The 26442-nt window shown below is 46.9% G+C and overlaps 1 protein-coding gene and 1 long non-coding RNA gene across 3 annotated transcripts in view; both read right to left on the bottom strand.

Moving 5' to 3' along the window:
* The window catches only part of LOC105277431, an 86995-nt gene that overhangs the window by 17091 nt on the left and 43462 nt on the right, over positions 1–26442 (bottom strand). The window lies entirely within an intron of this gene.
* The window catches only part of LOC105277430, a 52101-nt gene continuing 31361 nt past the window's right edge, over positions 5703–26442 (bottom strand). Inside the window, exon 2 of the long non-coding RNA XR_893613.3 lies at positions 5703–20765. This is a non-coding gene — a long non-coding RNA (uncharacterized LOC105277430). The remainder of the gene's footprint in view (positions 20766–26442) is intronic.

Here is a 26442-nt window from a genome sequence, read left to right as displayed (position 1 = left end):
GATGCACGAAGGGACAGAATGCATTATGCCGGTGCGCAGATCAAAGGAAAGCCCTGCACGCGGTACGTTGCCAAAGGAGGGGCGCGTCAATTTAATATAACCGATAAAGTAATTATCATTTCCGTTCGTACGACAGATATTAATCGACGATGCCAAACGCACAAAGAGATAATTGTCGCGTTGCTAAAGGGGGGATAAGCAAAGAGATCATTTTATATCGTTTATAGTCGCGAACCGATTGCGATAATAAAAGGTTCATTACCGGCGGAGAAGCAAAGCAACACATCGATCTATCATCGAGAATACGACGTACATAAGCCCGCAACGACGCGAATTAAATGTTTGACAGATTCGACAAAGCATATTGATAATACAATGGATTCACGAAACGCGATTAATTAAACTTCCGTAAATATTTAATAATGTTGTCGTAAATATCTCAATCTGTTCAAAGCGCGTGCATCCCTATTATCTATCAAGATATGGAATCAATATTTAAACTGCACATATAAAATTAGACGAAATATCATGTAAAATCCATTTTATTAAATTTATAGAAAAAACAAGAAAACTTGGAGATAACGTTTTAAAATTACATTTTCTTTTAACACAATCTCTCAAATACCAAAGGAATAACGTGAGTATGCTTATCATACCGAGATTATATCAAGTATTTTATCTCTGTTTAATCGGTAAGCTTTCGTGTTTAATTATATTAAAAGTACGAAAAGAGATTGGCTCAGGAAATTTGGTATTCGGCTATATCGCGAATACAAGAGCCGGGATGTAGACAACAGGTGGAAAACGATTCCTATAAGGTTGACAAAACCATCGACGCGGATGGCAAGCGCGAAACATAATAGGAGAATGGCGGGGGGTGGAAGCATCGTCGTCGTCGTTGCCGTCGTTGTCATCATCCCGGAATCCCGACGCTCGTACAAGAATAAAATCCCGACCATCCTGCAGGAGAATTCGTTTCTCTTCCTCTTTCTCTCTTTTTTCTTCCATCCCACCATCCGTTTGTGCGCGGGAAGAGCGGACGTTCGATCGATTTTCGCGTCACGATAAACGGGGTATCGTTCCGACGTCGGGCGCATAAATCCCTGACGAGAGCTGGGGCGCCGCGACGCCGGGCGCGCGCGCGAGAACGGCTCTGCTGCGGAAACGCTGGACCGCGAGAATGCGTGTTCCTGATGCCTCTCGCGCGCGGCATGAATTATTTAGAATGCCGTGCACCTGACGTGACGTGCCTGCCACCGCCTATTTATGCCGGCCTCTACACGTTTTCGATAAATAAACTCTAATCATCGGCGTAACGCCGCGGCATATTCCTCTATCTGGCGAACGTCATAACGGATCGCAAATCTGTTTCAAACATCATTCTTCCCTCGTAAACGCGACGTCTCCTCCGGTTCTTAAAACGATTTTTGATTATCGCAGCAGCAGTGCGCTTCCTCCAATGAGAAATTAAATACCGCAGCTTCACCCCGATCGATAGGCGTGTGTCGTTAACGTCCATTCGCGCGTCGACTTATCGAAACCGCGCTTTCACGATCTCCAGGAACACGTCCGCTGCGTCGTAAAACTCGTCGAGTGTCCTTCTGACAATTTCCTGTCTGCTGATCGGTATTTGCCGAGCAATGCGACTATCTCGCGACGATCCGTCGTAATACTTTCGCGGGCCGACGTTACGAACTTCTTCGTGTAAAACATCGAGATACTATACTGTTGAGTGCTGACACCGTTGCGTCTTATGCATAAGACTTTTATGCATAAGGCATGACTCGTGCAGGAGGGGAAGTTCCTTACCAACGTCTTCTCCCCGAGGTACGTCCGGTACGCGCAGTAAAACACTGACGGAGATCGTGCCCGGAGTCGGAATTGCTCGCTGAGATTCGGTAGCAAGCGACGCGTGAAAAGGGACGAGAAGGACCGGAGAAGGGAAGATAACGCGAATAAAGATGAGAGAGACAGAAAGAGAGAGATGTATCGCAGGCCGACACTAGCAGCTACGACAAAGCATCATAAGTAAGCACAGAATCGTGACTTACGAAATTTGCAAGTAGCTGAATGTAAACAGCATAACTGCATGATTCACGATTACCGAGTAAATATGCAACATGCTATATAAATACTTAGATGTAAATTATCTAAATTTCTACTCAAGTCCGATGAATATTCTTCCAGTATAAAGATTGCTCTCTTGTTTTCAGAGCATGCTGAATTTTCGTCCGATTTTTTTCGCAAACTCGTCACGTCAGACATATTTTATGGGGTAAATCTTCATTTTTTATATTTACACACGTTACCGCGCGCGATCTCCCCCATACAACGCAATGGGTGTCGTCCATGAAATCCTAACGCGGATAGTGGCGGTTGGTCTAGCTTTCCGGGTAAAAATAACGCGGTCGATAATGGCTGGCTCTGTGGCGAAATCGCGTGCTGTCAGGGCAAAAGTTAACATTATTTTTAACGGCAAATCGTCCGACGATTTATTCTGCGACGTACCCTCGCTCGATCGGCTGTACAAACTCCCAAGGGGGAATAAGAACCACTTTGTCGTGTACTTAGTTCCCGTTGGCACACGTGTACACTTTATGAAATGTTAATCGCGTATGTTCGCTTTTTATTGGTCTGTAAGACGAGGTAATCGCGGAGGGTCGCGCAAGGGAAGAGCATCCACGAAGGAGGAAATCGATACGTAACATAGTAGAGTCTTGAAAAATTATATGCTTACAACACCGTGCCATGCAATTGAAGCGATAACTGGAAAAAGAGCGCATAAGCAATAATGCTTTACGAAGAATACTTATTTTATTTTTTATTTTATTTTGCAACGAATAATTAGAATCGACTGTAATATATAAAATGTAGGAAACACATGTAAAACATAAATTTCGAAAATTATATGTTTTGGCACGAAATATATAATAATATAATAAAATAAAATAAAAACTTCAAATAATTTTTGGAACAGGATTTTTTAAAAAGATTTCTAAGAGCGGCAATTTCGGTTGTTAATTTAGTTAATACAGAATTATACCAATTCTGTAATTACAAAGCAAAATTAAGATAAGTTACAGGAGAAATTCGACACGAGAGACGACGGTCCCGGCGATCTTTTCCGCACATCTGCTACACATAGGGTGCTTGGGGAACATGGCGGCGTAAGGGTGAAGAGCAAGAAGGCCTTCTCTGCGACCGGGGAGTGACGCGCGCGCGACCAGTCCTTCGATATTAAAACGTTGAAAAAAATATCTCGAGGGAGAGAGAGGCGCCTTTGCCGAGCAAAGTTTTCCCTTTAACCACCCCTGTCGTCGAGCGTCGCGATACGATACGATGCGCGTCTACCGACGACGACGACGACGAGACGCCGGGGTTGTCGTTGACGATATTAAATTTCCGGCGACGATGCTACCAGTTTATGGACAAAACCGGAAGGGTATCGACCCTACGCGGAGCGTATACGGATGACCGATTTCGATATTGCAAAAAAGGTCGTCTCACTGGGGACTCGTCACGCTGTTGTTTTCGAAACAAGCTATGGTGCATTGTGCAATGCTATATATTACATCTACGCGTTGCAGTATGCAAGAATAGTTTATCAGTTGTTTAAGATAATTAAAGATGACTTTTGTTCTTCTCCAAACAACAAAGCACAATTCAGATTAAAATCATAATATAATAATTTAATAGTAATAATTTGTAATAAGTAAAATCGTCGAAGCACGCAGCATTCATAACGATTATTAACATTATCGTCAAAAATTGCAATATTATTATATATTCACACTTACATCAGAATTATCCCAATTGAGCGGAACTGAGGGTAATGAACCAACGAGCGGAATAAAATAAATGCAAAGGTTTTTGTTTTATTAATTCGAATAGAAATGTCCGGCCAGTCACGCGTGTAAGCGCCAGCTATCCGACACTGTTGCCGGATAGGTACGTGACATCGAGTGCAAGTTGGTGAAAAAGGCAGGCGAAATCCCCGATAATTCGATGAGGCTCCAGATCGAGTGTCTCATGTGATTCCGTAACTCGGTGGTTGTCGTGCCGACGTTCGATAACCAACCGAGAACACCCTTGGGAAAGAGAATCGCGGATGTAGAGAGGGCGGCAGTCTGGTCGATGCCTGCGGTTCTCCCTCTCGCGTGCTCTCCCGCAGTGCACGAGGGTAGGAAGAGAAAGAAAGGGAGGAAATTTGTTTTGTTCTTGGCATAATCCCCGAAGAACGCAAGAACGGCATACGACACAACATGTGCTGAGATTAAATAAGATGATTCAACCACGTGAAGTAACGGAGGAAATAAAGTAACTTACCATGCAGACAGAAATGCGAAATTCATTTAATTAATATCAAGTAATTAAGCATCTTACTGCGTAAACAGCGTAGATCACGTTTCGTCGTTTTGAAAAGCAAAATATCAGAAATTCTTGAAAATTGCTAAACATTCGTACGCGCTAAATAACGATACTAAAAAGTAGAAGTCTACTGACGCAAGAATTTGATCGCCACAAGAGGAAGAAATATGGTGGAAGGTGAAGTACCGAAGGAAGGGAACGATATAACAGCGGTGGCCGTTCTTCGTGTCAGATCGTGGTTGACCTTTTCCTATTTAATCTCCTGACTCCTCGCGTAACCCTCCACCTCTCTCACCGTTTCTCTTCCTCCGTCCCTCCCGTGCGAGGCACCCTTGGCCGCGCACGGAAGTCGGGTCTCGCGTGAAAAATCGATGCCGGAAGGACCGGGGCGGCGGATTAGCCGAAGGGAGGCGGACCGGCTCGGCAAGGGCAGCGTCTAACAGAAAACGACGAAAGGGCCCGGAAGACAAATTGCGGTTCGCGAGGGAAGCGGATTATATGTGCCGGCGATTTGTATTCGCCGGCCGTTTCCAATCGATTTGCGACCGAACGAGGTAAAGACGGGGAGGAGAGTCCGGACACGATTCTCCTTCCTTTAACGGGGTTGCGATCTGATGCGTCGACTTCATCTTCTGTGCCTCTTTAACTCGCCATTAATCGCGACCGCCTATAGTTCCGTGGCAACTAAATCACAATGTAAAATTCCGCCTGTTACTTACGTGCTTCGTGATCAACTAGTCGAAGCTCCGCGATTTTGAGATTATCAGATTAGATCTTCAATTAATTCCTTGAACACGCGCCCGGTATCGAAGTTACCGCAAAATCGATGTCATTTTTCCCCATTGACTTTCCTCCTGCCCCGCGCCCCGCGGTAACCTTCCCCACTTGCAATCTGCTTCTGACCCTCGATGACGCTTTGTCCGCGCGCGATAACAATCGACTGTCAGAGTTCAGCTCACTCACCCACCCACTCGCTTGCCCATATTTTTGCGTTGCGTAACAAGCGTGTGCAAACTACAGCCTTGACAAAGACCGCCGGCGACCGCGGTCGGATGGACATCTGTCCTATGTGCGGTACAAATAGCCGTCGATTCATCGGTTCGGTTCGTATCAAGGTCGGAAAGCATCTCGCCATTAAATTGCTCGCGCCACTCAACGCTTGCATTATCGTAGGCTGAATCAATTAACGTCAGAAACACAATGCCGAGTCAAACGATAGAAAGCTACGACTGATTAGCGTTAAACCTCTGACGCGCTTCGAGAAGCGAACGCGACCATGTTTTAATTTATTCGTATTTAAAATTATTACATTTATTAATTATTTTTTTATTTCAAGTATGAAAGATGTACAGATGTATGGGACAATTACTCGACGTTTCTATTTTTATCGCGGAGCGAGCAATCGATGTGATGAATATATTAATAAAAGTATCTTTGTAGAAAGATCTCTTGATTTCTCCTGGCTCGCTTTTAGCATCGCACGACCGATAAATTCCACTTTAGGAAAACTTCTCAGGGAGTTTCCTCGTCGGTGTTATCACGAAAAGTTCGTTCCTTACCGTTCGCGAAACGCACGAAACGCTGCGAACGTGAGATTTTTGCACGAATAACCAGCAGGGGTACCAAGGGCGACGGCGGGCTTGAAAACCCGCCGAAACTCGAGGCCACCCTTACGAGTCCCTTGACATTTTGCCAAGCACCCCCATTGAATCACCATATAAACGACTCCAGGGCCCGCCAGGCTCCAACCCCTGATCCGCCGTAACCTCAAATATACGTTTCATTTTAGCCCCGGTAACGCTACGACCGTAATCATGGGCGTAGAGTTTCGTCACATTTGTACGTCTTCCCCGTAGACGATCCAGTTGAATCTCCGTTACCGCACAAAAACTAACGATTACATAAGCACCCCTCTACACATGTACGAAATTGCTATGTTCCCCCAATTGATGGATTTGACGAAACGGAGTGCACCGAGTCTACAATTTTCTCGCTAAATGCGGTTTCATATTCCAATAGGTTTGTAAATTAGACTCCGCTACCCTCTTGATTTCAACCCCTCAAACGCGGACGCTCTATGAGCTTCTATACTACATATTTTTATATGCTACTATAATTAAATACTAGCATGTAATTTTACACACATTTATCTCACGCTCGATTTCTGGTATTAAGTTTCGCTCCTCACGATCGATAAACATCATTAAGTATCCGAACTTTCGATTACCGGCTAGCTACTGGTGAAAACGAGGGTGGAATCAGAATGTCGACGCCAATGCGACGCGATCTTCTTGCCCGTTGCTCCCGGGGGTGCCCGTGGGATTTCGCGTCGACGCCGTTCGTTCGTTCGTTCGTAAGGTGCTTCGGAATTTCCATATTAATTCGTTAGATCGTGAAACGTGACGCGAATTCACGATTTAATAACGTTTTGTTCGCCGGCACCGGTGGGGCTGCGACGACTCCCACGGCCATTCTCCCCCGTCCGCCACGTGAAGAAGGGGGTGAAAAGAGCGGATGGAAAAGGGGGAGCGACTAAAGGGCTATTTAGACGAAACGACTTCTAGAGGTCATCGTATAAAGTCCTATTTGTGATGTCTGATTTCTGACGCGACACCAGAACGATATATAATATCTTTTCGGGATAGAGAAGCGTACTGTTGGACATCTCGCAACGTTAACAATTAACTTAGCCGTGAATTTCTTCATCAGGCAGCGTTTGGAACATCAATTAGAATTATTGAAATCCTCAAAGAGACCCGCCAATTGACCTGATTGACACGATTGACGCAAGTAGGAGGATTCGTCGGAATCGTCGCGGTGTCAAACGTGACGGTCGTGTCGCGCATCGTCATCGTCAACCCCTCCAACAAGCCTGACAACAGCCAACGCGCGTGAGTGCCGCGCGCCGGTTCGCCGCTCGTTGCCAAATAAATTCCCCGGGGTAAATAGTAAAATGAAATCTGCACCGCCACTCGGTCGCCGTGAAAACACGGCCCCTCATTAATTCCGACCGCCGCTATAAAACCCCGGAACAGCGGAACACACACCGAGCGAGCTACCCCCGCGATCCCTCCGTCGCGTTCCACCTCGTGCACCCCACACGCCAATCCACTCTTCTCGTTCGCCCGCCGTCCTACGCGTTTCGGTACGAACTGTGTGCTAAACTCTCCCCTGTCTCTCTTCTCTACCACCCTATCCTTTATTGAGAGAGAGAGAGAGAGAGAGAGAGAGAGAGAGAAACCAACCCTCCATTCTCGCCGTCATCCTGTATACGAGCCGCGCACACACCACCCTCGACCGCGTATAAAAGCCGCGTATTCAATTACCCGGCATCGACCGGTCGAATAACGAATGCGCACGCCATGGAAAATATTCCCCGTCGTCTGCCTTTGCACGCGCGAGCGTAAACGCGTGAGCGCGAATGCGCGCCGGTCGTTTTCAACTCCCTTACGACGTAACGGGCAGGCAGTTAAGGCTACGATGGAATCGGTAGGTCTTCTACCGAGTATTTCGAGCATCGCTGCATTAAGTTCGCCGGTAATAAAATATCGATAATTCGTTTCCGTTCCCGTGTATTTTTAGTGTTGATACTTTTACCTTTAGTAATATAAAAATATCCTCCCCTTCCCTTGGTTCTATGCTTTTAACATGAAATATTCTTGCTCCTCCGTGTTTTCCGATTGACATATTTATTCTTGCACTTGATCTTCTTTCATTTTTCGAATCTCGCGGATGCATGTGCGAGGGAGAACGACCGCTAAATGAAAAGTCAATAATTTTGCAAACTAAACATTCGATACTCATCTGCACATATTGCCCTGTGTTTCTGTATACTTCTCACGCTTCTTTTTCTGTCCGGCCATACGGGACTCTTCAGCCGGCCTGCGGCTCAATGGCGTGTAGGAAATAAGCTCCGGATTAGGGGACGATTTGCGTCGGGGCGCGCTAATTGTCGACGCCCGGCAACGGCGATGGGTTCTCGAGCCCCCGCTATCGACTTCATCTCGCACCCCCCCGTAGCGTGCCACCCTTCCGCTAGGAGACCTCACGTGTTTCCACGCTCACGACTCGGCAGCGAGGGGAGGAAGAGGTAGTAATTCGCGTGCGTGTGCGCGCCCCTGGCGAGCAGCGCCGAGCGTGTAGCGACGGGGGTGAGAAAATCGCTAAAAGGGTTGGCCCTTCCGCTGCCCCTCGTGTACGCGGCGTCCCGAGGGACGGCGCCATGTACCTGTTGGAGCTCTCTCTCGACTGACTAGTGCTAGCTCGGGATTTGGAATTCCTTTCTCGCGACACGTCCCCGTAGATCGCGCACGATTTCGATGTCGCGAAATGCAGATTGAAAAAAACGAAGACCGATAGCCGAATAATCCGCGAGTTTCGCTGGTGCAGAGCAATTCCGAGTTTATGTACATGTAAATTAATATTCGTCGATCGATCAATATAATGAAAAAGAGAGATATAATCCGCGCGAGAATCAGAGTAAAGGATCATAGAGATCGAATTCAAGACTTGCTGAATGCGCCTGAAAATCTCGTTGATGGATCTTTTCGCGTTTTCACGCGAGTCGCGGGATCAAACGAACACTTAGAAGGAATGGAATCCTTCTCGCAAGGTTCTACGAGGCAAGCGCGTTTACGATCACGCGAACTGCACTCGTCGTACGAGATATGAAACGCACAAGCGCATTAACAGGGTGATAAAACTTGATGCACGGCGCGTCTTATCGGGCCTTGTAATTAACGTCGCTAAGTCGGCAGGCAACGCGAGGAGGAGACGGACGAGGACCCTCCGTGCCGTCAAATTGCGCGGTGAGAACCCGGAGGCAACCCTCCCATCCTTGAACAGGATAATAACACGCCACGAAAATAATTGCAGATCACCTAACGATGCCGTTATTGCCACAACTGGTCGAGGCGCACTCGCGCAACAATGTATACCCGGCGCGCGGGTAGTTTAATGGCTCCGCAATCTTCTCGCCTCGCGTTATCTATCTACTGAATTTCGCTGCCGCGGACCTGCCTCTCACGGGAAGTTTATCGGCGAGGGAAAATCGCCGGTCGCAATGACGAATCGCGACTCGCTGAAGTGTAAACTTCTCAGAAAGTCGTGCTCTGATTGCGCCTTGCGCTAGAAATCCGCAGGCGGGAAGTAGCGACAGTAATTTCGCGCGGCGGACTCTCGAGACGAAGCAACAACTTATCCGCGCAACCAGCTGTATCGAGTTGAGAGAGAAAAAATTTCTCCGAAATTTCAAATCTAATTCAATTTCAGAAATTCGCAACATTCCTTAAATAAATTTAAAAAAAGAAAAAAACACAGAAAAAAAAACCGATATACCGCAAACATTCGGTGGCCGTGCTCTTTTATAATACATCGCTTGCCGGTTAACCGAGCGTGCGAGAGGTACAAGCGAAAAGCAAAACAATTCGCCGACGCTGCGGCGACGTTGCGTACATAGTTGATTTGCGGATCGGCCGTTTTTCCGATTTTCCTGCCATCCCCCTGGGGGGGAAAGGGAGGAGGAAGGGAAAACGCAGCACCGCGGCGTTTTGATTTCAATCACATTCGGCTCGCAAACACGGATCGGCTTTCTCCCTCTCGCTTCCTCTCTTCACTCGCGAACGGGACAAAAAGCCGCGGTTCGCAGGGTGGAGGAGTCGGAAAGGAAAACGGATGGAGCGAGCGAGAGAGAGAGAGAAAGAGAGAGGATGAGAAGCGGGGCGGTGGACGGAGGGTGGCAGAGTTTAATTTTTCGCGTTCTCGCTCCTCCGTTTCCGCGCGAATTTTCATTCCATTTCGCGCGCGACCACCCGGCCCGTTATTTCATCTCGCCGCTCTCTTTGCGCAGAGCAGTTGAGCTACCTTACACCGGCGACGCTCCTTCCTTTTCCGTTCCTCTCTCGTGCGGCTGCAGCTCTTCACTTGTTATTCCTTTTTTCTTTTTCTTGATTTTCTCAAATGCGACGCGGATGCAGAGTAAAGCGCTTCCCGAGCATATTTCTGCGACCGCACTGCTCGTTTCTCCGCGATATTAACGCGACGATAACTATCCTGGCTTTTGAACACCGTTATTCAATATCGCGCGGCGAGAATGATCGACGTTATGCGCGATATAAATATCCCGATTAATTCTTGCCCACGCACGCACACGTGTGTTACTCGTTGAAACGCAGTGGGCGGCGCAGTTTTTCTGATCGCTCGAAATCCGATATACACCAAAGTATTAACGTTAAAGGTCGAGAACCCGAAATGCGCACAAACGCGCGTCACGTTAGTTGGCTATCGTCATACGCTCGCGTTTTCAACGTGATTATGCTCTCATTAATGCATAATAATTCCGGTAAAACGCGGCAGTCGCCAATGAGTTTACGTTGTAAAAGGGCTTTTAGTACAAAAACATATAAAATTTTTATAATCTCATAACACATTTTCGAGCTCGATTAAGTGTTCGACGCCAATAAACGGATGAAAGAGTAAAGTTCGATGAATTTTCGGGAAATTGAATGTCGAAAATTATAAATGTCGAGATTAATGCAACGTATACCCGTAACAATCACCAAATTCATTCATTATACCTCCCACTCGACGCGAGTGGTCGCGTGGCAATAATAAGCCCGGTTCGATGGCCCTCGAATGTATTACAAAAGAATCGACCTCCACAAATAACCCATCGACGCGGTATCGTTCGATTCTGCCCGGTGCAGCCAAGTGGAACTCGCCAATTTTCGGCAACACGTGGCAAACCCCACAAAGTCCGGTCCCTTTCAACCAAGTTTCGTCGCGTCACCGTCGACATTTATTACCCTCCGATTATTGCTCGCAACATTTTACCTCGAAAATACATCCAGTACAAGAGCACATTTCTGGCACAGACAAATATCAAAATATATATTGCAAAATACCGCCACCGCTCGGTCTCGCAGAAAAAGCGTTGCGCGCTCATCCACCACCGCGTTCTGCAGCGAGTCTATAAAAAATTGCGCCGATAATATACCGCACGTTCTTTAAAAGCAACCGTCACGCGTATAACGCAACAGACTGCGGCGATGGGTTAATGCGCGAGCATTATTACTCTCTGTCTCCCCCGAGGTGCAACGGACGAACGTGGCGCGTACTGCTGTGCGGATCGAAGCGAGCAAGGGGCCAAATGCGCGATGCATGAGCGAGCTGATTGTGATCCCCGGCGAATGGTTCTCGTCCCTGCCCTCGAGGGCTTCCGCCGTTGGGCTTCCGTGTGTGTCCACGTGGGCGGGTGCGCGCATTCGCATTTGTGCACGCGGTATATAAGCGCGAACAGCTCTCTTCCTTTGCATGTGTATATGTGTGTGTGTGTGTGTTTGTTTGTGTGTGTATGTGTCGGGTAACCGCGAACTGTATAGTCCAGGGGTTCTCCATTCCACCGGCGGATCGCACCCCCTCGAGTTCCACGAGTGATCCGCGAGCCAAACGAATTTTGGATTTATGAGAAATTCCCATCGCGACGGTTTATTTCTGTCAAAATATTCGCAGAAACAAAATACGCTTTATTTATCTGGTCGGATGTGGTCGACCGACCATCGTGATGGGCCTCCGAAATTCGCATGATTTCACATCGGCGCGCGTAACGTGCGCGCATCATAATGAAATTTATTTAATGTAATTTCATTACTTCTAAATAATTCGACACGGGGTGAACTCGCGCGACAGAAATCACGTTTTCGAGCGCAAAAATATTCATATTCGAGACCGCGAACGATTATTACACGACAGTCGTTTTAATTCAACGCGGCATACGTAGCGATATCCATGCGGTTCTCTTCTCGTTTCCCTTCTCAAAAGGGCTATTTTTTGCGGTATGAAATTTCGAAAATTATTCCCGATGTCTAAGGATCACTGGCGATCGGTGACAGCGTATCGACGATACACACAGAATGTGGTCGTCAAGTGACACGCGCGCATCGTCGAATGCGTATGGTCGCGAGGGTAACGCATATCCGGGGGATGCGCGCGGGCTCTACACGTGTGTTTACACACCGAATCGGCCCCCCCTCCGATCATTTTACACGGACCAGGCTTAATCCCGGCACGGTGGAGCGGTAGCCGGTCAATCCGCTGTTAAACGCTGCGAACAATGGCATTTGGAGTCCGCGAACGCGCAGGCGATGCAAATCGCTCGGCATACAAATACGCACACGTACATACAACTACTCACATACGTGAACGACGTTTGTTCGCCGCTTTCTCATTCGTGTGCGGTGACCGGATCGATCAAGACCCGCGACTTGGGTATCGAGACCGAAATAATTTCGGTGAGTCAATTCGATTCCGGGGCGCAGGCACATTTTGACTACTCGAGAACAGCAACGAACAGCAGAATAGGTTCAAGCACACCAGCAAAAACGTTTTGATTGCTTACTGCTACAGATTCCACCGCGAATGGAGAACGCGATGATCTCAGCATCTTGACGAACCGCAAAGAGAAACGACAGATCCGCCGCGACTTCGTGTACCTCCACACATCATAGAGACGTCGCCGGCACCGTTGTGCAAATCCGTGTCCGTTTAATAACGCAAACGAGCGTCACGCGAATCACGGGACGCACGAGCGCACGCTCGGTGTCGCAAGCAAGCATCGATCCTGCGATTCCACACGCTATTCCCTACGACGTATCATATAGCGAGCGAGCCGAACGTGAACGGCGTTTCCGGTGCCGCGCGCGCAAGCTCATTATCAGAATGGCACTGTCGTGGTCTCCCGAGGTCGACGTGCTCGACGGGCGAAGGAGGCACCAACAGAGAGAAAAGCAGGGAACCGGTGCCAGCGTATGGCTACGGTTCGCTACTGTGTACACGAGCACTATACTTTTCGTCCTAACGGGCCGAGAGAAAGAAAAAAGAGAGGTAGACGGAGTCCACCCGCTTGTTCCGCACGTAATTGTTATGTTCCGATCTCGTTCGCGACGCGCGTGCACCGCTTTCCAAGGAGCCCCTTTTCCGTAGCTCTTGTCGATATTTCCGCCAACACAAACACACACTTCTATACTTCTACATACACATATAGAAATGGATGAAACTCGGATATCCTCAAAGAATGATGCACCTATAATTTTTGCTTGAAGGGCCGATTCAGTGTGGAACGTGGTAAAGCAAGCACCGCCCGGCGAATATTCGGAAAATTTCAACGACTATCCGACTATCGTTCGGCGATCTTTAACAAATTTGCAGAAGCGTCAGATTTGCATTCGACAGCAGTTTCCAGCGGATGCGCCGTGTCACGCGAGGCAATTAGTTGCAGCAGTAGGTTCGCGCAATGCGGGATCGTTTAACGGAATTGGAAGTTACTGCCGCGATATCCGGGAACGTACTCCCCGCCTTCAGCATTATTTAAGGCGGCGAGAGTACGCCGAAAGAACTCTGCCCGGCTCCGTTGATGGCCCCTCCGAGCGAAAAGGGAAAGATAATTTCTCTCCTGGCTTCCCTTTTTTTACGACACCGGTTCTGGTTGCGAGAGAGAAGCGTTCCTTGATAAAGCTGAGCGCGCCGGCAGATAAAGGGCGTTGCGCCGTGGGAGGGTGAACAGCGGGAAACGACATTATTCCTCCCCCTTGCTCCTTTCTCGTTTTTTTTTCCTAAGGAAGGAAGTAACGTTTCTTGGAGCAGCGCGCCGCTGGTTCTACCCTTTCCAGGCCGACCGAGCGGAAACCATTAGCAATTTTCTGTCGGACGAAGAAACTAGGGGAACCGGTTGGCACCGGTTGACCGATTTCATACTTCTGCCAAGGCAAGGTGCCGATTTTACGACCAAAGGCGCTTTGCGTTTTCCCTCGTTGCTCAGCTGGCATATAACCCATGGTGTGATCACAAGAACTGAAAATTTGCTGGAATACGAGCTACGCTGAAATACAAATCACTTGAAAATCCTGTGCGCAATATAAGGATCAACAAAACTAAATCGCTAAAAAAATAAAAAAATATATTTTAATTTTCGCGAAAGAAATACATTTGAAGGATATTGACCAAGAAATCTAGTGTTAAAATTTTATCGTTACTGTTGAAATGCGATTCTCCACCCTGCACGCACGATACTAACTTCGAACCAAAACAAATTCAATTCCAAGATCGATTAACGCCACCGCTAAACAATCCGAGATTTCTCTCGGAATCCTTGCACTTGAGAACAAACTCTGGATGAATTTTCCGAGAAACGATCCCTCCCGCAGTCCCGGAAACTTTCATTACGAAAGTTCACCCCGATTGGAGTCGATGCGCGCGGGCGAAGGTGGTACGCAAGTACGAAGCGCGTCGACCTGCCTCATTTCCGTACGCGAACGAGCCGGAAGCGAGTGGGGTCGATACCCTTTTCCGATAGGGCAATTCTGGTCCGTCGTCGCTGTCGGTGCCGACGGTGACACGCTTTCACCCTCTTCGAGCTAGGACAGCAGCGAGACGGTTCTTCTCTCACCTACTTTATTCCATATAGGCACACTTTCCGCTCTCGCGATCTCAATAAAATTTCGGTTAAAATAATTCGGGTTAATATGCCTTCAGAACAATCCTTTTCCCGTCATTTACACATTTCTTGTACATATTGCTGACATAAAACTTTGTGTAAAATATCATTTTAATATTATTAAATATGAAAAATTATTGCCGGATCAAATATATTGGATTTTTCTTTGATATCTATTTCTCTGTGTAAATTAATTGCGATACCGCTCCAGCCAATATTCCATCTCGTGCAATCGTATGCTGTTCTTCGAACAAGTTTATTTTAACTAAACTTATCCATCTCTCTTTTCCTCTTTCTCTTTTTCATTCTTTCTCTTTTTCATTCTTTCTCCTTTTCATTCTCGAAACGATATAACGACGATGATAGAACACGAGGGATTACGAAACTAGTTGTCCAGCTTTAAACTCTGCCAGATCTCCGTGCCAAAGCTCTGAACTGCTTTCCTTCTTCCTTTCCACCCTGCATCCTCTTTCGCCCCTCCAACAAGAGAGCTCGCGCTAGGTAGTTGGAGAGGATTGAGAGGCCAATATGTTCCCGAGAAGCCTCCAATTTCCTTCGTACAACCCCGCGATGACACCCGTTCCGGGAACACTACCGACGGAGATACTTTCTTCTTTTCCTCTTTCCTTAGAAATATTCCGATACGCACGTTGCAAATTTCAGGTAGGAAGATGCATAGACATTGATCTACAATCGTGACAATAGATAAATATAATAAGATCAGTAGGATCGTGTTATCCATGGTTTTCAAATTTCTGCAGGCTACTTATCTAAAACTTGAATTATTCTAATTTTCACGATCGTTTAATATCAAATTACAAGATTGACGCGAGATAGGTAAATAACCAGGCAATATTTGAAAATTTCACATTAACCTCATTTTCACGTCTAATCTAGAGACGACCCCGAGCGAAGGAGGTCATTTTCTGACGTCGGAACGAGTTTAAAGGGTGATTAGCAGCGACTAACGATCCGGAAAAGCCGGAGAGCAAGTCCTGCTCTCTTCTGCGGGGTATCCCGGGTAATCAAATATTTAGGTGGCTCCCGTGATGTCACCGGCGCTAATTAATATTAACGACCCAGTGTGTCGTTGAGGTCGCGAGCACCAACCGATCTTCCCTCCGAGTTTCCTCGACTCGAGCAGTTCTCGTCAAGGACTCTGTGAACGGCCGTAAAGCTGAAGATAGATAATTTCCTTCTAGGAAGTACATCTTCCTGCTGACTGCTCGTGAATTCGTAAAATCTGAGAAGAGCTGGGATCCGCTGCGAAAAATAGACCCCCCGATGCCGCATGCTGGCAAAGATCGCGCTATAAATTCGTGGAATAAATTCACAGGTGCTCTTCGGAGGCCAGATAGATCTCGAAACCTATCCATTTTGCACGGAAGCAAGTGCTAGGTCACCGTCTGAAAATTTACAACTGAGGAATCTCTGGCGGAGATCACGTACATTGACTTAGCGATTATTTTACCTTGTAACATATCTTTATTGGTATGGTTTCCGTGCAATGTGATCGATACAAATACGCCAAATAATGAGATTATTTACTTTCAGTTAAATCTAGAATTAATTTTGGATAAAACTGTTATCGTGTTTTTTGCAAAAAATGTCTAAAAGTAAAATGATTATGAAACACAGCGCGTGTAATAAATACACAAAGTATACCGTGATAAGCGACAAAAGCGCATTCGCCATTCCAGAAAGCGTGAACTCGAATCGACGTCGATTTACGCCGGTACAAAGTAAGTACGTACTCGCGACCGCCGTCGTGTCGTGTCAGCGTTCGTGCTTATCTTGACACACATGTGCGCGGATGGATGCAGGCCACGGTGAAAGAAAGAAATATGAGGCCAAGCGCTTGCTATCCCGATAACAAAAGTCGGCTCGGAAAGAGTCGACCCTCAAACGGGTCTCCAGTATCGAGCAGCAATTCAGATATCACCAATCGCATTCGTACACACATGTACAGTCATAGGCACAGAGGTTGCGACACTTTTTTTTTAACTGAGTTTATGAACACGCAATCAAATTCAGGATGCGAATCACTGTGACGCGTGCCTACTCGATGAACGATCATGAAGTTGTCAAATTTGCGTATACATGTGTAACACAGTTACATGTGCGCGTCACAGCGATTCGCATCCTGAATTTGATTGCGTGTTTATAAACTCAGGTAAAAAAAAAGTGTCGCAACCTTTGTGCCTATGACTGTACATGTGTGTTGCATGCTTTTTAAACGCTTTCTAGTATTGTACGTATATGCAACCGATGCAAAAGCGCTTTCTCTCGACAAACGAAGTGCCATGGAACCGGAAGAGTCAGTGAAACTTGCGAATGATCAGCAACGTTCAAGTGACACGGCATTTCCCGATTATCACGTATTAGACAACCGTGATTATCGTGTGCGCGAGCTCACCCGACGAAAATTTCATCTGAAAATAATGCTCGGCTGCAAAAATACACGGTGCACGCCACCATCTCGGCAAGTTCTCACTCTGGAACGAGCTCTCTCGTGTGCTGGCGAGTCATTTCGCGCTGGCGGCTTGATAGGCAAGGTAAAGAAACCGTCGAGATCCCACTCGCGGAAGAACTTGCTCGGAGCTTTCAGGGAACGCGCGATAAACTTCCAGAGGGCGAGAGATTAACGGCCACGAGAACTTTTCGCGCCGAGTACCTACACACTAACCGTGTATATTCCGCTTGCAGAGAGGACGGGAGAGCTCAACCGGTGATTCGCCATGACTCGCGTCTCAGAATATCTATGACGTGTCGTCCGTTCGCGGGAAAGTATCTTCAAGTCGGAAGCTTGTAACCGGTGAATCCGAAAGTAGTGATAAACGAAAAAAAAAGACTAGAAAGAGAGAAGCATTCGGCAAGTCTTCCAACAATTTAAGCACGAGTATTGTTCCTCTAATTTTCTGCTTCTTCGAAAATAAATGCTCGAGTCTGTATTATTAATATTAAATGAAGATGCAACATGTCATGTATCGGATAATAAAACTGTGTCCTAAATGCATCAAAACAACGGCTTTCAATATCCAATGCGGCCTTCAACTAGGAAAATGCAAGGTCTGCCAAGAATAAAAGACGCGGGAGCGCGTCGAGGGTGGACGTAATTACACCGAGAGGACTCTAATGCTCTCTAATAATGTCTGATCCGTCGGCGCGGAGGGCGAAGAGACAAAAGAGGACGAGGAAGAAAGCACGATCCACCGGGGGCCGTTCTGCAAGATTAATCTGGCCGAGAGACGAGACAGATCAGGAAGAATTTCAACTTCTGTTCTGACTCCCTCGCGCCCTCGCGGAAACCCTCGCGGAAACCTTCGTATTATCCTACACCTCCGAAATCTTCTCTCACTGTCTCTCTTTCCTCCTTGTTTCTGAAAGACATTTTTAATAAAGAATCCCGTCTGAGACCTCGACTTATCCGTCGGTTCAGCCGGGGAACAGATACCTACAGCGCCGACCGACTGTGGGAAGGGCTCGACGATCCACCCCTCGGGTTTTTCTTCCTTCTTCTACCCGCGACTCTCCCCGCCACCTGCATCTGGACCGTTTATCCGCTCCTTCATCCACCCGCCCCTTGTCTTCTCGAGAGGGAAAGAGAGAAAAGGAGAAAGAAACCAGCTGCCGCTCTTCCGACGGGGAAACGACGCGGATCGAGATTTAAAAGCCGCATTTTCTGCGGAAGAAAAGCGGCCTGGCTGCTTAAAGCGAGCAAGAAGAAAAACGCGCCGCTCGCGATCCCCTTTTCAAGCTGCTGCTGCTGCTGCTCTTCCTTCTTCTTCCATTCCGAGGCAGGATAGAGATGTTTCCCGCTGCATCCCCCCCGTCGACAGCTACGGCGATGCATCCGAGACGCACGGGGAAAACGCGAGATCTTAATCACTCGTCGCGCTCTCGGGGAAACACATTTATCCGCTGAACGCCGACGGCACGGTACCGAAGGAAAATCCCGGCATTTATCCCGCGCTCCCGGAAATTTAAGCACCGCGTTCCCGTTTGCGCGCGCGTCTTTCCGAGATCCTCGACGTGAAACGATGTGGAACGGCGATCCTTTTTTTTCTCTTTTTTGGAGGGAAAATTCCAAAATAACTGATCTATACCAAAAGTCTCCTTTCGTTCAGATAATCGTTTTAAAAATGTAAGACAAGACAAGAAAAAACGATCGCGCAGAATGGCTATCAGTTTTACATGTAAACGCATAACAGTTTTGCATTTTACATTTCTATCGCATTGCAACTTTGCTATTGTACATTGTGTGATAATCTATACTGAACATGCTGATGTTCCACAATCTGGGTAATTAACATCGTTGTGCGATAAGGAACTATGACATGTACGATCATGAATATGTATCTCTCGTGCGATACATCCTTCAACCACTAAATTGTTATCGAATCCGTTTTGCTTAAAACTATTTTAATGTATTTCGATAAATTAATAACAATGATTAATGCAACTCCACTATCGTTTTGAGAAGAAACGTCGGTGCGCAGTATCCGTCAACGCAAATCGCACCGATAACGATACGCGGCAAGAAAGCGTGAAAAGCAGCGAAAACGAGGCACCTGCTGGGCAAGAGAGAAACGTAGAGGAACGAAAAGGAAAAAAAGTCAAGCGCAAGTTCGGGGTTGGCAACGACGATGACAATCGGACCGCCAGCGTTCGGCGAACCGGAAGCGGAAAGAGACGGGCGGGAATAATCATGGTCGGCGCTCACGGCTAGCAATCGGCAGCCTCGTTACTAGCCCGGAGTCGTTAATTAACCGCGATTACGGGGGCGACGGTGCGTGCGAGAGAACACCCTGCTCGACGATTTCACTGCTGCACCACCATCGTTGCGCCACCATCAGCGGCACCGCGCAAGCTTGCAACTGCGCGAGCGGTCGCTCGCCCGTGAAATCATTATGTCTGGTTGTTTAACGCGGATGAAACCCCTTCATTAATCCCCATCGGTCCGACTCTGTCTTTGGTTCGCATCCCGAGAATGTACGATTAGCGCGAGTGCATGCACCACAGGATGCTTTATTATTCGTGATATTAATCTTACAACGCGAAATAATGCGTGTGTTACAAAGTAGAAAATACGCGGACGTTGGGAGAAAAAACATTGCCTTCTGACGCTGGCGTTTTTCTGGAATTATTTTGCGATAAAATACGTTTCGATTAACCCCGGCATGTCAGAGTAGCATACATTAATATTCCTGATTGATTAGTATTCCTAAGTCTTAGTAAAAGAAATGCATTGGAGGGAAATCTTGCATAGAAAACCTCGACGTTGACTTGACAGTAATCCGTACTGTCTAAATAATTACATATAGTTAACCTGTGACTGCATTCAATTGTATATGCATGCGGCTTTTTTGATACCGCAAAAAACTCTGCTACATGTTGCAATGTCCATGCATGCAATTCCACGGCTTGGAAATGCAACTTCCGCCTTTATAAAAATTCATAAAGTCATTAAGAATTAAAAGTAGCTTAGTGACTTTGACAACTCGCGTAAATATTAAAACCGTACGATAAAATTTATGTGTCGCGAGCTGATCAACATTATACATTTAAGGTTCGGTTAAACAAAAAACAAAAAATAAAAAAATGCGAAAAGATGTATTATACAAAAAATTGACGGAGCAATATTGAATATTAAAAAATTCAAATTTATGGCTTCTCGATTTGATTTGCTGCCATGTCGACGTTGCAATAAATTGTACATGGTATCTATGGCATTACTTAACTATTAATAAATACAAAGCAATTAAAAACTTGCAATCTTGAAACTGAGTTAAAGAAAGGAATACTTGCTTAATGACACCCGTGTACCTCGTTCATCACAAATGTTAAATAATTTACGACTTACTTATGAAACGGCCAATTTCCATGAGATTTCCACAACGTTACGTACCTGCAACAAGAAAAAGACACTACTGTAAATATGAGCGTTTCTGGGTTATGCATGAATTTTTTCTTCGTTCAATGAGATTAGCGATGTCGTGTTGTTCTAGAAATAGATCATGCTTGACACGAACGGGATAAACATCGTAATTGCGGAGAGACGAGACACTTGTTACGCCGTCAAACGGAACAAAGCGTCGCGTATGAGCAGCTAATGCACTGTTAAACGGCGCGGACGAGGGACCGCAACGCGCGGGATGATCTTGAAGGTTTTTGATCGCTCGCGGGATAGGAATTCATCGATTCGAACAGCTGCGTCGTTCAAATTCGGCGCGATAGCCCAGCCGGAAGTGGCGGTGTTGGTTCGAACGCTAAAACAAACGCGATGGCTGACACGCACCACGCAGCCGGGCCAGGCTCCGAATATAGCTCGCGTGCACATCTGTCTTAACATGCGTGCATCCCCCTCCAAGATCGCGTGAGTTAACACACGTCTGTCAGCAGCGCACTTCGGAGCTCAGGGGGTGAGAGCACGAACGCGTTAACGTATGCGGGTACTTATTGCTCGTCACGTAGCGCACGGCATTACGGTTTACCCTCCAAGCGGAACGCGAGCGATCAGAATGCGGACATTATTAATTCACCTTTGCATAAGGATACCATGGATCGCATCGCTACGACGCGGCCTCATCGTGAGGCACGTGTAATCGAAGTCGCGTACCACGGCAGCAAAGCGATTAATCACGTAAAAAGGATGAACAAAGTTGTTCATATGGAAAATACCGTGTGATGACATTCTTGCGCACGCGTTAATGTTGCGTGGATAATCGCGTATTAAAATACCTATGCAATTCTTATTGAAGAAAAAGAGAAGACCTGCTCGACCGGAGAATAGTTTTCTTATTTGAAAAGATTTACATTGCATAAACTGATTTACGTGTGTCTCGTTTCTTAGTGACGGACGCACGCGGAGACCCGATGAGGCGAGCTGGATGTGCAAGAGAGCTTTTGCGTAAAAGTTACTTATGTAAGCCGTGTCACTGCGCACGTCGTATATTCGCGCTACACCACTTCGAGTAACGACACAATGTAAGTCCAGAGGGCAAATGCGCTTGGGCGCAGTTGCGTGACGCGATTCTACGCGCGTTGCTCCTCCCGGGGTTAAGTGGTGTCATCCGGGTACTTGACCCGCGATCAACGAAACCCCACAGAATTCTCGAACAAAAAACTCTCGATGGCGTGCGAGTCACATGCAAAATTAATAATCATTATACGAACTCGACTGATCGATTGTCAATCCCTAAGAAATGTGCATCGCCCAACGATTGATACAATCGCAGGCGTGATATTTAATTATAAAATACCGTTCGTGATTAATTTTAGCAGCACAGTAATTAAATCTGCACCAGTTTGAACGATGAGCTCATGCTTCTTTCACGTCACTTACTTTCGACGTCTCGTCGCTGACATATTTAGATTTCCAGTTTGATATTCGTTTCCGAACATTGGCCAACGCCACGCGATGTGCACCAAAATATTTACCGAGATCTTCTCGTTAATCCCGGCGCGAACGAGCTTTTATAATGCAAACCTTGTCTACCCACGCGAACCTTTGAAATTTTAAACGAGCCGCGATGAGTGTTCCCGATTACTTTCAGACAGTGCCCGGTTGCCTTGCGTTACCAGCGGTGTTACCGCACAACATGATGAAAATCTTATGAAATTTACCCTGGGAAATTACCAGCGGTATTAAAAGTATTAAAATTTAATCATCTGACTAAGAGCAAACAGAAAAAGAACGATATGAAGACAAACAAGCGCGCAAAGAAAATTTTCATAACATTAAATATTTCCAAGACAGAACTGATCTCGAGAATGTAGTAAAAGAGATGATGTGTATCCATAAATAAATCAAGCAGATGCAATCTGTAATGGCACAAAGCTATTTCAACGAAACGGGAAAATATTGTGGAATTGGGTGGAATGTGGTCCAGCCCGAACTCGTACATTTGTAGGGTCAAAGTCGAGTTGACAGCCACAGCCAAGTTAAGCTGCTCTTTCGCCGCGAGAGATTTCGCGCTGGTCATAACTGGATTACGTGGCGCACACGTTGCTTTCTCGACTACCATTCATCCTGCATTCAGCCCTCTCTCTCTCTCTCTTTCACGCTCTTCTCTCTTTCGCCCGTACGTCCTCTCGTCGGCTGTAGTAGACGAGACATCGACATTCGAGGTAATCGAGTTTGCGCGGACGTCGCCGCCGCTCCACCGCCACGGTCGCGGACGCTTTGTCGCCAGTAATTGATTTATATAGCGCGCCTTTGAAGCCGGCCCGCCCCTTCATCGTCATCGTCGTCGTCGTCGTCGTCGTCGTCAACGTCGACGTTCCACGTGGAAATGCGACGTCTCCGTCGGAGGACAATGTTATCGAAGACGACGCGGCCCGATGTAAATTGCACGGGTAACCGCGCGTCTTGGAACTCGATTGATCTGCCACGAAGACGAGGGAAACGTTTCGCCCGCCCCCTGACGAGCTCCAACCAGGCTGTAATGAAGCTCGAACCGAAAGGCATAGCATCACGTACATGTATATCACGTGTTGCGAATTCAAAGCCCGGGAAAATTCTTTGAAAGTTAATTCGGTATATCTGACTCCGAGCAAATATCCATGCTCAAATATATGAAATTTATTTAAATAAAGCTTTCAGATTAACCGTGGATTTTAGATGTTTAAATATGTCGCAACGAAATGCTTGTGATATGAAATGCAAGGAAGCATTTGGAGTAACATTTAAGATTCGTTATGCTTTGCGCGACAAAAGTTAAGACAGATCACCGAAATATTTAACGCCTCCTCTTTCCTCTTGAAAAATGAAAAATATTTCTGTTACTAGAACCTCTCGATTCTACTTCGCGTTTAAGACTGAAGCTGATTCCTATTGTGGTTGAGCAACATCGTTAGTAGGAACGTCCGGCATCTGGTATCGTGCTAAGGAACTCGGCCGCGAGCATTGCGAAACGAAGGCATCTCGTATCAGTCAGGCGTTCTTAGCGGGACCCAAACAACGTGCAGTTACCGTTATCTTCCGTCATTTTACCCACTTCACAGAAAACTTCTCTCTCTTTCTCTCTTTCTTGGTGCGCGCGTGCCGGCACGGAAAGAAAGGCCGTCGTGGTCGTCCTCGTCGTCGCGTGGTCGATCGTCACGGCTAAATTCAACGAAACAGGGACAACACGCGAACCAGAGTTCTCGGGAAAACGTTTCTAAACCGAGTCGCTCGTAAAAGCGCAAAACTCGCCGTACGTTTACGATCAATTACGGTTTAGGAACGACGACGACGGATGGCGAGCGGCCGACCAGTCGGCACGGGCGCACGTTTGTTTTGCGGCGCGAAACAGCTGTACGCGGTACGAGCAAAGAGAGAGGGATCGCTAAATTAAATTTAACGCGTTTCCACACGTCGCCGTACGGTGTTTTACGTTGTCGGATAGCATGCTGCTTCGCGGTTGCTGTTCCTGTACTCACGAGGAGCTGTAAATACCGCGCGGAACAGCTCTCGGAAAAGGAGAACGAGACACGTTATGAACCGCTGAAGTATCATCGTAATGTAAAAGAAAAAAAAAGTAGATTAAAGAACATAAGAAGACAGTGACAATTTCATTATTTAATCATTATTTTGATTGCTGTCGGTTGCTCCAATAACGTGCGTGCCCAACAGATTCCTGTCGATTTCCTTTCAACGCGTCTTTCCGCTGAATGGAGGAGAAGGTAGAAGCCCTGTGGTGGTACGCGATCGTGGCTCGAATCAATTTAGCGACGAATCCGCGGTAGCAGCCAGAAGGAAGCTTCCAGTAGGCACGCACACGCGTCAAGGAACTCGCGTGCGAGTGCAAACGAGACGAGTGCACGCCGCGGCTGCGGAACCATTATGGAGACCGATGAGGCCAGGGAGCAAGTTTAACAGGCTGGCAAGCCGATGACTCGGAGTCATGACAACGCGCGCAGCGGGGTCAACGAGTGCCAATTGGGGCCAACCATGTCAAACGACGGCAATAGGCTGTTGGGAAACAAACGTCGTTGTGCACAACGACGCTTCGTTCCTCGCTCTCGTCGGCGGAGCCGAGTTTCGTTCTCCGGGAAAACGGAGGCGAAAACGCGAACCTGCTTCTAACTGCACAAGCTCCACACTCCAATTGCGAACTTTGATACAAGCGCGGAGAATTACTACGGTAAAATGCAGGAATCGCATTTGCTCCGACTGCTCGAGAGCGCGAGGAGGATTCAAGAAAAAGAAAAAGCATGGAGACATGCTCCGATGTAACGCGTGCGAACCACAATGCAGCATTGACATTCGGTATTAAAATTTCAAGATCGCGAATGGCAATTTAATTTTCGGATGAAAAACCGTTGCGCAATATTTCAAGGAATATGTAACAGCAGATTTTTAACTGCACTGCAATATCTATCTATTTATCTATTATATACTGTTGCGCGATGGTGGAGCGGGCAAATAAAAACATATCACGTAAACATATTGCAACGTATCGATTGAATAGCGAAATTGCAATGTCTCGACAGTACGTGCAAACGGAATTAAAGGGGATCAAAGGGTCGAACGGCGGGCCACGCACGATGGAAATGGTGATGCAGAAAGCGAGGAGGCGGAAAGATTGCTGGGAGGAAATGAGAGAAGAGAATCTTCCGTAACGCGAGAATTCCGATATTAATCCTGCAGCCGGCAAAAGTAATTATCTGTCGTTTATCTGCCAGCGACAGTTCGTTTAGGCGGTCCTGGCTTGATTTCACCCTTGAAACCTCACAAAGCGTCCCATTCCAGTTTATTATTCCCTCTGTCTCGCGTTGGGAACCGCTCAAAGAGAAGACGGCAGACCCGCGCATTGTCGAGAAAGATCATTCGATGTTGATTATCCTCGCTTTGCCCGCGCGATTTTTCGTGGTGGCGACAGTGGGAAATAATCCGCGTGGGGATTTGTCGGTTCGCATTCATCGCGGACAAACGGCGATTTGCAGTGAATTAATTTATAGCGAATCGTGGCAATTTATAACGAACGGGTCAATCGGGCCCGACCACGCGATAATATCAGTGGTAGATATGATGCGCTTCGACGAAAAGCTATTAAAAATTGCGGCTGCGATCGGGCGTTTTATAAATTCGTCGATTATAAATCATCGGCCGTGATGAAACGCGATCTCGATTCCGCATCGTGTTTTTCTCGCGTTCGCGCAAAACAACGACAATCCAATCGTCACGCGCAACAAATAATATCGGATTAATGCGCGTGTTATTATCGCGACGTCGTCGCTTCTCCGTGCGTTGCATAAATTACAAATTGTCGCGCGCAAAAACCGCGCGCAGCGCGCTGTAACGCACCGCCGTGGCAGCACCGTAATCCGGCAAGAGCAACAAACATCGGTGAAAGAGCAGTTTCATCCTCAGGTTGCAAATATGGACCAGCAACAGCCGCCGCAGAGACTCGTTGATTGGTCCATATACATGGTTGATATATGAGAAGACTTCCAGGAAGCGTGAGCGTTTAATATCAAGTACACTTTGCGCTTAAAGAATTTTAATTGCACGCAGTTATAAAAAGTTCAACTCGTTGAATTGCAAAAATATTCCACCACGATTTTTACATTAAATATAACTAGTCTAATTAGATGAATGG

Source organism: Ooceraea biroi, chromosome 3 (assembly GCF_003672135.1).
Source record: "Ooceraea biroi isolate clonal line C1 chromosome 3, Obir_v5.4, whole genome shotgun sequence".
NCBI lineage: Eukaryota > Metazoa > Arthropoda > Insecta > Hymenoptera > Formicidae > Ooceraea > Ooceraea biroi.
This window is presented reverse-complemented; position numbering and strand designations above follow the sequence as displayed.